At 43.3% G+C, this 12,479-nt stretch overlaps 1 pseudogene; it reads left to right on the top strand.

Moving 5' to 3' along the window:
- Positions 1-8,033: 8,033 nt before the first annotated feature.
- LOC129505385 (keratin, type II cytoskeletal 8-like) lies at positions 8,034-9,528 on the top strand (annotated as a pseudogene).
- The last annotated feature ends 2,951 nt before the right edge of the window (positions 9,529-12,479 follow it).

Raw genomic sequence — 12,479 nt, 5'->3', positions numbered from 1 at the left:
CCCATTGTTTTGTAGAATGCTCCTTTGGATTTGTCTGATTCTTCTCTCATAATTAGGTTCAGATTAGCTACTTTTAGCAGTTCTATTATGCTATGTGTGAAACATCCTCTTTAACTATCTTTGTTTCTCCCAAAATACCTTTCTTTAAGGCAGTTTCCACATCTCTGGCTCTCTCCATGGCTACACTATGATTTCTGTGGACTCTGGGCATTTGTCCCTTTGCAAAAATATTATAAGTTATGTTTTATGCTGTGTTGGTATAAAGGTTAATATGATCAGTTTGAGTTGATTATTATATATTCATTAATATTCTTTTTTTTTTGTCTTATTTTAACAGAAATTAAACTGACAGCCTCCCGGGAGTCCTTGAAACTAAGGCCAGCCCTAAGCATTCTCTTTCTTCCTTGTGTTGTGCTCTCTTTCTCTTTCCCCAAATCTGTAGGCTTACCAGCTCTCCATTTTACCCCTCCTTTACAAGCTACAGACACCCAAGAACATTATTTACCAATACCTAGGGACTGCCTGAAGCCTGGGGTTTCTTCCAAACTAATCCGAGCTGCCATTTATTTAGCACTTACTATGTCCCAAGCCCTCAGCAAAGCACTGAATATCATGGCATTTAATGACCACAAAAGCTCCCCTTAGAAGGGTACTATTATCCCTATGATATAGATAGAGCAGCTAACGCTTCCAAAGGCTCAAGTAGCTTGCCCAAACTCTACTATCATAAGAGGTGGGCAGGATTCAGACCAGATCCATCTCACTCCAGGTCGCAGGGCAGCCTCAGCTCTTGCCTGGAACCTGTAAGGGGCTGTGGACCTGGAGTCGGGACAGTGGAGGAAGGAAGAGGGTAGGGCAATGGAAGGCTGTCCTGGTTGTTCTCTCCCCATCTGCAGAGGGGAGGCACTTGCAGCCTGTCCTCTCCTCCATTTACTCGTGCAAGGTGCTTGAACATAGAGAAAGTCCTTAGATACTCTGGATAAATTTCCATAGGAAAACAGAAAAGCTTTTTGTTCAGCTGAATTCTATCACATAAGTACAACCATTCCCTGCCCCATCTTAGGTTCTGCCTATGAAGCAGTATGCTCTGACTGACACGATAGACACCAACAGGGCAGGCTCTGAGAGCTTAATGCTTAATAAATGCCTCTTATTGCCAGCACTAAATACAATTTTTTAGTATGTGCCAACATTCTAAAGTTGTTCTAAAGTTCAAGTTATAAAATGAAAACCTTTTAAATTGAAAAAAAAAAGACAAAGATGACTTAAATACAAACAAATCTATGTCCTTTTAATTTTATTTTAATGAAATTCATTTAAAAATTTTCTAATGCTCAGTAGAACACTTTGGTCATCATTCAACAGTGTTTTTTGGATAACACATATTTCTGGACTTGAGGACAGAACATTTGTCAAATTCCCTGCTATCCACAGGATACAAGCTAAGGGTACTGTGCTTCATCTCTCAATAAGAAGGAAAGCAAGGAGCTTGATTTTTTTTTTTTTATTAGGCATGCACCCAGGCTCCCTTAGGAAACAGAGATAAGAGCAGAGCATGTCTTGGTGAGTAATAGAACTCTGTTCATTAGCTGACTGAGGCCGTGGCCAGCAGCCAACACAGCACCAAGTAATAAAAGCAATGGCTGTGTGGGCTGGAGGTAAAGGTGTCTGAAGGGAAGGCTGTGACTAAGTCTCCACTAATCACTGTTTCATCAGTGCCTCACTGTGGAACCTTCCGCAGGCATGCTGAGATTCCCACTCAGACTTCAAGGCATCAGTTCAGAGGATGAGAGTTGTGTCGGAAAACCCTTAAATTACACTCCCTTATAACCCCAAGTGTTAAATAAACATGAATCTATACTGATATAAATAAATGACTGAATATACAAAGAAGGGAGAGAAGAGATATCTTTTCCTTATAGAAGAATTCCAAATACAACCCCCCATTCCAGGAAATGGAGCTTAATTCCCCCATCTCCATCCTCCTGGATAGGTTGGACATAGTGACTTGTTTCCAAATAATAGAGTAGGGAAGGGGAAAAGGGTAACTTTACAGGAGACAGACTTGGGAATACTTGCTTAGCCAAGTGTAGGTTCCCATCGCCAGGGATGTCACATGAATGTCATGGACTCCCTGATAAAAGTGACAAGAATGGGACTTCAGCTTTGTGGTACTCATCTGAAACCCAGAGTATCAGTCTCATCATGAGGAAGACCTCAGGACAGACCAGATTGTCTGGATCCCTGACCAGCTCTCCTTAAGACTGTGAAGGTCCCAAAAGACAAGGAAAAGCCTGAGACCCTGTCACACACCCAAGGAAGCTCAGCAGATGTGAGGACTAAATGCAATGTTGTACCCTGAAGCAGATCATGGAAAACCTGGTGAAAGTTTTCCTGATAGAAGTGTATTGATGTCACATGCTTAGCTTTGACAAATACGTCATGAAGATGTTAGGTATTGACAATGGGGGACCCAGGTGAGGGGTATTCTGAAGCTCTGTATTATTTATTTTTTAAAGATTTTATTTATTTATTCACAAGAGACACAGAGAGAGGCAGAGACATAGGCAGAGGGAGAAGCAGGCTCCATGCAGGGAGCCCGATGCGGAACTCGATCCTGGGGCCCTGGGATCATGACCTGAGCCAAAGGCAGATGCTCAACCACTGAGCCACCCAGGTGCCCCAGCTCTGTGCTATTTTTGCAACCTTTCTGCAAATCAAAATTATTCCAAAATAAAAACTTAAAAAAAAAAAAAAACCCAAGTTTGCTGCTCCCTAGGAAAGGAGTAGCTTACTAGGGATGTAAACTCCTTGGGATATTCTATAATCTAATTCAACAATTTGATTCTCCATCCCCACATTTGACTTATTTTTGCAATATGGCTTTTTGGTATCCAGGGTTTTCATTCTTTATATACCTTTTGAAATCAAAATGCTTGAACACAAGCAAGTAGCTGTTGATAATCTTCCAGCAGCTAAGGTATGCACAGCCTGAGACTGAAGGCCAAGCCTAAAGAGTTGATAGAACTTTTGATTTTAAAGCATTTTAATGTATTCTAGCTCTGAATAGTTCTCCGCCTAGGACAGCAACACTGCTGACAAAAGTTAGTTGTCGGGAAGGCCAGGGCAGAGGATGTTAGGAAAATGCTAACCTGTTCTGGACTTGGGACTCCCCCTGCCTTCCCAGAGACCCTCCTCATGGGACAAAAATGGGCTGCAGTGGCAAGAAGAAGAAAGGAGTGGCAAACCCATGTGCTCCTACCATAGCGCACTCCTGTCCTAATATAGCCTCCCAGCTTGACTGTCACCAATACCCTGACCTAATTCCCTGGAGATCTATGTCCACTGTACAGACCTGCCCAGCTTCCTCCCTTGACAACTGCCACCAGTGTCATAGAGGTGGTGGGAGCCAGGGATCCCAACTCCTAATGTCACAAGAGCTGAGGGGACAGAGTGTGATTCTGCAGCTAGAATTAGAAAAAATTTTTCTCCAGAAACAATTGAAAACTTAGCTTCTTTGGCACCTTAATATAGCACTATGCTTTCTCGCACATTAACAGGTTAATCTGTGTAGGTTTAAGAAAATAAGCACCATTTGATTGCCCTATTTCTCCGTGGAAATGCATTTTAAATTCCAAAACACCAGTTTATAACAGATGATTTGGAACATTTAGAAGTTGGGAACTGCTTGATCAAATGAAATTATCAACCCCAATGTCTGAAGGTGGAAGATGTAAACCTTGGTAGGAAAAATTAAAAATCAACTCAATTTCACATGGAATTGAAGATGAAAAGAGAAAACCAAATGGAAGCAAAATAGGGCAAGCCATGTGAAATTAGCTATTCCCTATTAAATGCTGCAGAAACTCCCAGGCCATGGTTAAGTTATGTGACATTCCAAGGCAAGGACATCATTAGATAGAGCGTGTATCTTGCATACTTCTTGCAGAGATTGGAAAACAAGACATAAAATAATTTGGCACTTGACTATCATGGTGCCCTCTTTTAAAAGGGAAATGCCTGTCTTCATTTTCCATCATGCACTGCAACAGTGAGTCGCACATTTTCCATGAGAATTGAACAGGTATGCAGACAAATATCCTCCTAGGGGCATGTGGAAGAGTGGAATTTGAATTCCATTATGAGTTTTCTCTAGAAGAAACTACTGTAAAACGGAGTCACATTCATAGTCCAATGGCATCCATATATATTTAGGAATGGGAACATCCTTTATTTCACTTTGCCATGAAAAGGAACTCACAGCTTAGGAAATTTTCTTCATTTACCAGATACCACCTTTTAAATGCATGTTAAGTTTTAGGCTTCCAAGCTACTCTTTTTTTTTCTTCCATCAACTGATTAGTACCTCTCACAAGCTGTAGGACAAAAACATATTAGTGTATCTGATGGAAAATTAAAATGCACCTAATTTTTGGTGAAGAAAAGAGGTGACAGGGCAGCCCCGGTGGCTCAGCAGTTTAGTGCCACCTTCAGCACAGGGCCTGATCCTGGAGACCTAGGGTCAAGTCCCACGTCGGGCTCCCTGCATGAAGCCTACTTCTCCCTCTGCCTGTGTCTCTTCTTCTCTCTCTGTGTGTCTCTCATGAATAAATAAATAAAATCTTAAAAAAAAAAAAAGAAAAGAGGTAACAGCTTTAGACATGGAGTTAGCTGTATGTCAGAAAGCTTCTTCTAGCCATTTTTGTGTCAGAGCTGCTTCAGAGTCGGGAGGTAACCAGGAAATCAGTTTAAGAGCTGATCTTCTGGGGCACCTGGGTGGTTCAATGGTTGAGTGTCTGCTCCTAGCTCAGGCTGTGATCCCAGGGCCCTGGGATATAGTCCCGCATCAGGCTCCCCACGCAGAGCCTGCTTCTCCCTCTGCCTATGTCTCTGCCTCTCTCTCTGTGTCTCTCATGAATAAATAAGTAAAATCTAAAAAAAAAAAAAAAAAAAAAAAGAGCTGATCTTCTGATCTGCTGTTTCCACTAAGGCATTAGTACTGTCTTCTGTGTTGGAAAGTCAACAGGTTTGCTTTGCTGCACACTGGCTATCGGAGGGTCCGCAATGCCATTAATGAGTCAGCGGCTGGACCCATATGCATAACAGAAAACCTTGTATCTTCCACTCAGATAGGTGAAGAAACCAAATTCTCAAAAAATCTTATGTAAATCTCAGATGCACACTTGAATGTGAGTTTCTTGAAGCATTATCTCCAATAGAAGGATTAGGAAATCAGGTAGAAAGGTCCCTTTTACAACTCCCAGTCCCTGGTCTTTCTACCCACCAGCCAAGCTGTTGGCCCAAGGATGCTCTTTCTACAGGAGTCCCCTCAGGGACCATGGTCTCTCTGGGTCTAGGCTAAAGGAGTAAAGTGAGAGGCCTGTTTGAATAGAAGAGTCTAATCAGAATTTTTTTTTTTTGAATCGTGGATTTTTTGACATCGTGATGCCTGCCAACATGCATTTGGGGGAATGAAAGGCTTCAAATTCAGCTCACAAGTGAGCTTTTTCAAAATTTTGTATAATCCAAATGTCTCTCCACGGTGCAACAAATTTAAATTCCCTCTCCTGTTTTGCACCTCACCACTAACAATCCACTTCATACAATCACAACAGAGACTCTTAATTGGAAAGCAGTAGGAGAGGACATTTTGGGCATATACCTTGGTGTTTAATCTGATGAGTATATTTTCCTCTGGGGACACCGAATATATAATAGTATATATATTCATATAATGATTATTTCATTTCTCAGTGTCAAGGATTCTGTGAATTCCCAAAGGCCAAATTTTCTGTAAATAAAACATTTTCTGCCCAGAGAGTCCAGTTCATTAAATTTTTAAAAGGGTCGTTTCACCAAAGCCCAAGGAACACTATTACAAAGCACATCTATAATAGTAATGTGTTTATGCCTATGTAAGGTTTGTGACACACACGCACACATGTCTGCATAGCTGTGCATAACTCATTAGCACATAAATGCCTTCAATGTCATTGTTAAGGAAAACCATATGGGTTCAACTCTCTAATACTGGATCTCAGAATTTTTTTCTTTCTGAAATTTTAGATTCAAAGATCAATTTCAGGTATGTTTTGGGAACAGTATCTATTATACCCATCCCTTCAGGAGTCAGTGAAGATGAAAGCAGATGAAAAGCACTGCAGGTGTTTGCAGTCACCTAGTTCACTGTGAAGTACCAGGCACAGGACCTGCATTAGGGAGGTATGGAGATCAGCAGATGGATACCCCATGCCAGGCTGAGACATAGTCAACATTCTCATCTGGGGAAAGAACAGAGTGGAGGATGTCCACAGTTACTGAGGCAGAGGGGTGGGTTTGCTCAGGAGGTGCAGCCCGGCTTTCTTCTCTGACCATCTGCAAATGTTACAGCTTTGCCTGCCCTGTTTAAAGATGCTGCCCCTCTTTCAACAAATCAGACCTGTGCCTGGTATCTTGACCAAGTAAGTTATTTGTAGGGTAGATAGCAAGCGTTCTTATACCACCTCCAGAACGTGTGCAGCAGTAAAACTCCTTGACAGGGTACAGATATTACTGACATGGCACAATAATATTTCACTGGCCCTTGACCATATTTCTCAGTCTACAATTCCTAATCTTAGTTGCATGGATGGGAATGAGCATTTTCTACAAAGAGCTGAGGCAAAACTAAGTCCACAAATATAAAATGGAATAACAGTAAAATTAACACATAAATAAGACATTTAAATCCAGGTCACATTAGTACATGGAAATATAGAACAAATTTGTTGTGAATTTATAAAATTTCCAAAGCTATACTTAATGATTTGGGATAATCATGGTTGAAACCAGCTGCAAATAGCATATATAGATATAATTAATGACATTTAAAAGAAAATACTTCAAATTTCTAGACTCCACTGGAGTAACTATCCTTTCTAAAACATCATTTAATCTTATCTTTTAACTTGCTGAAAACTTCCTTAATTCATATATGAATTATTCATAAGTTGCATTCAGAATCATTGATCCTAAGCCCACTCTACAAGAAGGTCTTAATGAGGAATTAATAATGTAAGTGGTTTTATGTACATCAGACATAATTTTGATGTCAATTAGTTTTATGCAGAAGGGTATTCTAGTCAAAATACCTTTGAGAAAAAAATGTTCTTGGCACAATACTAAACACGTAAGAGCTACTCTAATTATGTTTAATATTTTTGGCACAGTGTCAAATTCCTGTGGTATTGAAAATTACAGTGGAAAGGTTTTTTTCCAAAGTGGTTTCTAAAACAAATAAAGCCTATACACAACAGACACGCATGCACGTACTGCTGTTAATTTGATGTAGAACACATCCCTCGGTCCAGGGAGGAAGACAGTGAACCCTGCCCAAACTCACCTCCCCACACAGATCAGATAAGAGCCAAGGGATACAACCACAGGATACCCGGTATCCAAAGGCTGCTGTGAAATCAGGTAGGATTTGGATAACTGTTGGCAGATCCAACTGTTGGAGATCAAAAATGGCACCAGTGGTGGAAAATCTTGCTCCTGGTCACACTCAAGAATCACTTATTAATTCATTGATTGAGTCATTCAATCATTCAGCAAATGTCATTTGGAAGACTGTTGTTTGCCAGACATCACGCTAAGTGCTGGGAAGTGCCTTATGAAGATTTCAGGCTAGTGGGAGAGAAAACAAGCCATTACAATATTAGGTAATAAATACTTTGACTAGGAAATTGGCTCAAATTCTGGCATGGACTCCAAGATAGAAGTCTTCTCATAGGCCCGGGAGAGCACAGACTAGGCAAGGCGAGTGGCCATGAAAAGTGACCATGTCTTGCCTAGTAGTTCTCCTGTCTGATTGGCAGTCAGACCATTAATAACCAGACTACTGTGAGCAATATAGTAGCCTTGTGATTTAACTCTTAATTCTGGGCCTACAAGGTCATGGTCTAAGGTTAAATAAGAATAGCGATAACCTCCACCTAGGAGCGGCTACTCGTGCTCCTTCTGGAACCTCTGTCAGGTTTGGCCTCCTCGCCTCCACTCCAGCCTCCACCATGTCCATCAGGGTGACCCAGAAGTCCTACAAGGTGTCCACCTCCAGCCCCTAGGTCTTCAGCAGCTGCTCCTACATGAGCGGGCCCAGCTCCCGCATCAGCTCCTCTGCCTTCTCTGGAGTGGGCAGCAGCAGCGGCAGCTTCACAGGTGGCCTGAACAGCAGCATGAGTGTGGTCGGGGGCTACTGCGGGCCCGAGGCCGTGGGGGGCATCACGGCCCTCTCAGTGAACCAGAGCCTGCGGAGCCCCCTGAAGCTGAAGGTGGACCCCAACATCCAGGCGGTACGCACCCAGGAGAAGGAGCAGATCAAGAGCCTCAACAAGTTTGCCTCCTTCATCGACAAGGTCAGACACCTGGAGCAGCAGAACAAAATCCTGGAGACCAAGTGGGGCCTCCTGCAGCAGCAGAAAACCGCTTGGAGCAACATAGACAACAAGTTTGAGAGCTACATCCACAACCTCCGGAGGCAGCTGGACACCCCGGGGCAGGAGAAGCTGAAGCTGGAAGTGGAGCTTGGCAACCTGCAGGGGCTGGTGGAGGACTTCAAGAATAAATAGGAGGGTGAGATCAAATTGCGTGGAGACATGGAGAATGAATTTGTCCTCATCCAGAAGGATGTGGATGAAGCTTACTTACATGCACAGGATAGAACTGAGTCCCGCCTGGAAGGGCTGACCCACGAGATCAACTCCTTAGGGCAGCTGTATGAGGAGGAGACCCGTGAGCTGCAGTCCCAGATCTCGGACACGGCCGCGGTGCTGTCCACGGGCCACAGCCGCTCCCTGGACCTGGACGGCGTCACCGCCGAGGTCAAGGCCCAGTACGAGGACATCGCCCACCGCAGCCGGGCGGGGGCCGAGACCATGCACCAGATCAAGCACGAGGAGCTGCAGACCTTGGCCGGGAAGCACGGGGATGACCTCTGCCGCACGAAGACTGAGATTTCCGAGATGAACCGGCGCATCAGCCGCCTCCAGGCTGAGATCGAGGCCCTCAAAAACCAGAGGGCTGCCCCGGAGCCTGCCATCGCCGACGCCGAGCAGCGCGGGGAGCTGGCCCTCAAGGACGCCAGTGCCAAGGTGGCCGGGCCGGAGCCGGAGGCCGCCCTGCAGCGGGACAAGCAGGACAGGGCCCGGCAGCTGCGCGAGTACCGGGAGCTCCTGAACGTCAGGCTGGCCCTGGACACCGAGGTCGCCACCGACCGCCAGCTGCCGGAGGGCGAGGAGAGCCGCTGGAGTCTGGGATGCAGAACACGAGCATCCGTACGAAGACGACCAGCGGCTACTCCGGGGGCCTGAACTTGGCCTACGGGGGCCTCACAAGCCCCGGCCCCACCTACGGCCAGAGCCCCTTCCAGTCCGGCTTTGGCCCTGGCGGCCCTTCAGCCGCAGCAGCTCCTCCAAGGCCGTGGTTGTGAAGAAGATCGAGACTCGCGATGGGAAGCTGGTGTCTGAGTCGTCTGACGTCCTGCCCAAGTGAAGAGCCACCGCGGGCCCTCCCAGCCTCCTTGCTCTTGTGGCCCCACGAAACCTTTGGGGGAAGGAGCTGTGCAGGGGAGCCTTGTGTACAAGAGACCCACCTAAGGGGATCCCTGGGTGGCGCAGCGCTTTGGCGCCTGCCTTTGGCCCAGGGCGCGATCCTGGAGACCCGGGATCGAATCCCACGTCGGGCTCCCGGTGCATGGAGCCTGCTTCTCCCTCTGCCTGTGTCTCTGCCTCTCTCTCTCTCTCTCTCTCTCTCTCTCTCTCTCTCTCTCTCTGTGACTATCATAAATAAATTTAAAAAATTAAAAAAAAGAGAGAGAGACCCACCTAAGGCTCAGCCCAGGTCCCCAGCCTACCCTTAGGAGGAGTCTACTGCCCTGAGTACCCTTTCTTGTCCATGCCCCCAACCGAAAGTCAATTCAAGTGTCTTTTCCCAAATAAAGCCACTGCCAGTCCCCCCCCCCCCAAAAAATAGTGATAACCTCTAATTATGGAATGCCAACCACAATAATTGCTATTTATTAAGCACCAGTTTTGTATCAGGAATTAGGCTAAATGGTCTAAAAGCATTATTATTTTACAGTGTTATATGACCAAACACAGTGCTAGGAATTTATCATGTACTATTTCTAAAACTTTGAACAACTCTGTAAGATAGTTACCACTGGCCTCATTTTCCAAATGGAAACTTTTATAACTTGCTCCAGCTTGTACATGAGAGATCCAGGATTACCCCTTGGCCTATAAATCCTAAATTAGTGCCAAATCTCCTCATTAGACTATATCATGCTTCATGTGTCTCAAGCATAAATGGGTCAGAACTTGTGGTTATAAAGTCAGCTGCAGACAAATTCTGGAGAATTCAGGAGAAATGAGATAAAAGCAGAAACATATTATGTCAAGCATATTTGATTCAATTAATAGTAATGTTAATGACAGAATAATAGTAATAATTCAAATTTTATGGACATGTATTATGTACCAGTCATAGGTGATAGCAAACATTTAGTTTTTTCACCTGCCTGGCATCTATTCTCCTTTCTCTCTGATAACAGAACCTCAGAACCCCTCCCTTGTCCTGATTCTATTTACTTCAGGTGGTATCTACTCACTCACCTGAGGTCCTATCTGAAAATCTTGGGCATGAGCTCATGAGCATGGCCTAACCACATAACATCATTCATGTTTTCAGGGTTGCCACATGCTCTAGTTTGGGCTAACTGGGAGTCATCATCAGTGCTTTTTTGGGTGTTATCTACAAAACACCTGTGCTGGCTGGATAAAATATCCACCATGGAATTGTCCTCCATCACCTTTGAGAACAGTCTCCTTGAGAAAGACACACAGAACTAAATGGAACTCAGGAATAGACAGACAAATTCTTGACAATATCCAGATCACACTTGATGCTATCATTGCCCTAGATTTTTCAGTTAAGTGAACCCAGATCAGATTGGGTTTGTGACCTTTGCCACTGAAAGTTTCCCATAATACTCCATTCTAACAGTGTACATGCATTACTTTATTTAATTACGTCTAGTTGTTGTAATAGCCCTCTAAGGCTGAGTATACCTGGAATGAAGTAGATGTGGGATATACCCAGGCTATGTCAAAGTTGATGATCTGAACAAGTGTCTACCGCTATCTTTTTTTCTCTTCCTTACTCTAGTGTCAGAATATTGTGTAATGACTATAGTCACATTGCTACACTGATTGACATATCCAATTTTCACCACTTTGGGTGTTACTCAACTTAAAAACACCAATGCTGTTGCCTGAAAAATTAGCTCTAAGTATGGTATTTCCCTGAAGTCCTGCCCCATGATGTTAGCTCTTTGTTGTAGAACATGACTTCTTTTCTCAGTTTCTACTGCCTACCAATCCTGTTCACTGGGATTCCTGTCTGCAACTTAAGGTCTATTGCAATAGGATCTGAGAAGTCCCCAGAGCAATCAGAAATAAATAGAAGCATTACCAGTTGGAGTGTCCAAACTAGCAAGTTGTAGGAGTGAACAAGTTATGTAGACCTGAGCACCTGCTCAGCACCTGTAGACCTGCTCATCTGGGTGAATTTTCACCCAGATGAGCAGATTCTGGCCCTAGACTATGAGTAAAATACTCTTGAGAAAATCCAGTGGAAAAACTGATTTGAACTCCAGAGCCCTATAGGATCTTGGTAAAGATAATCATGAAATCACAATTGTAAGCCCATTGTTGGGCAAAATTATAGAGCAACCTCCAGAGTACAGGGCCCTTGAAAGACTGCCATGCTTAAGATAAAGTCACAACTCCAAACTAAAACATATATGGAAGGAAAATCCAGAGACATAACTGGGATATTTGGCATTCATAGAAATAGAAATAATTAGGGAAACATAAAAAGACTTAAAGTATGAACAAAATATTTAAGGAGAAAACACAATTTAGGAGGTTATAAAATAACAATGGACCAAGGAAGGAACCAAGGAAAAATGTATGGTAACTGAAATAGAAAGTTAATAAAAATAGATGTGTTAATCAATAAGGTGACAAAGTGGAAAGGGACTTGGCTAAGTGGAATATAGACTAAAGGAATCTCTCGGGCCATAACCCAAAATAGAAGTAAAATGAATGGAAATTTAAAAAGAATTTTGGAGGGAAAGCAGAATGAGACATTTAAACTTACATCAGATGGCAGTGTCCAAGAGAGACAATAAGTGAAAAGGTAATATCCCAAGAAATAAGAAGTCTAATCCTTTCATTAATCCATTATTTAATCTGTTAATTTCCCAGAAATTATGAAAGACATGGATTTCAAATGGAAAAGACCTGTTAAGTATCTTTTAACATTCTACACTTAGCATAATTGAAATTTCAGATTATCAAGGTCAAAGAGAAAATACGGAAATTCTCCACAGAGAAAAATCAGGTTAGGAATAATTGATTAATTACAAATTATTGAATAAT

Source organism: Nyctereutes procyonoides, unplaced genomic scaffold, assembly GCF_905146905.1.
Source record: "Nyctereutes procyonoides isolate TBG_1078 unplaced genomic scaffold, NYPRO_anot_genome, whole genome shotgun sequence".
In the NCBI taxonomy this organism is placed as follows: Eukaryota; Metazoa; Chordata; class Mammalia; order Carnivora; family Canidae; genus Nyctereutes; species Nyctereutes procyonoides.
This window is presented reverse-complemented; position numbering and strand designations above follow the sequence as displayed.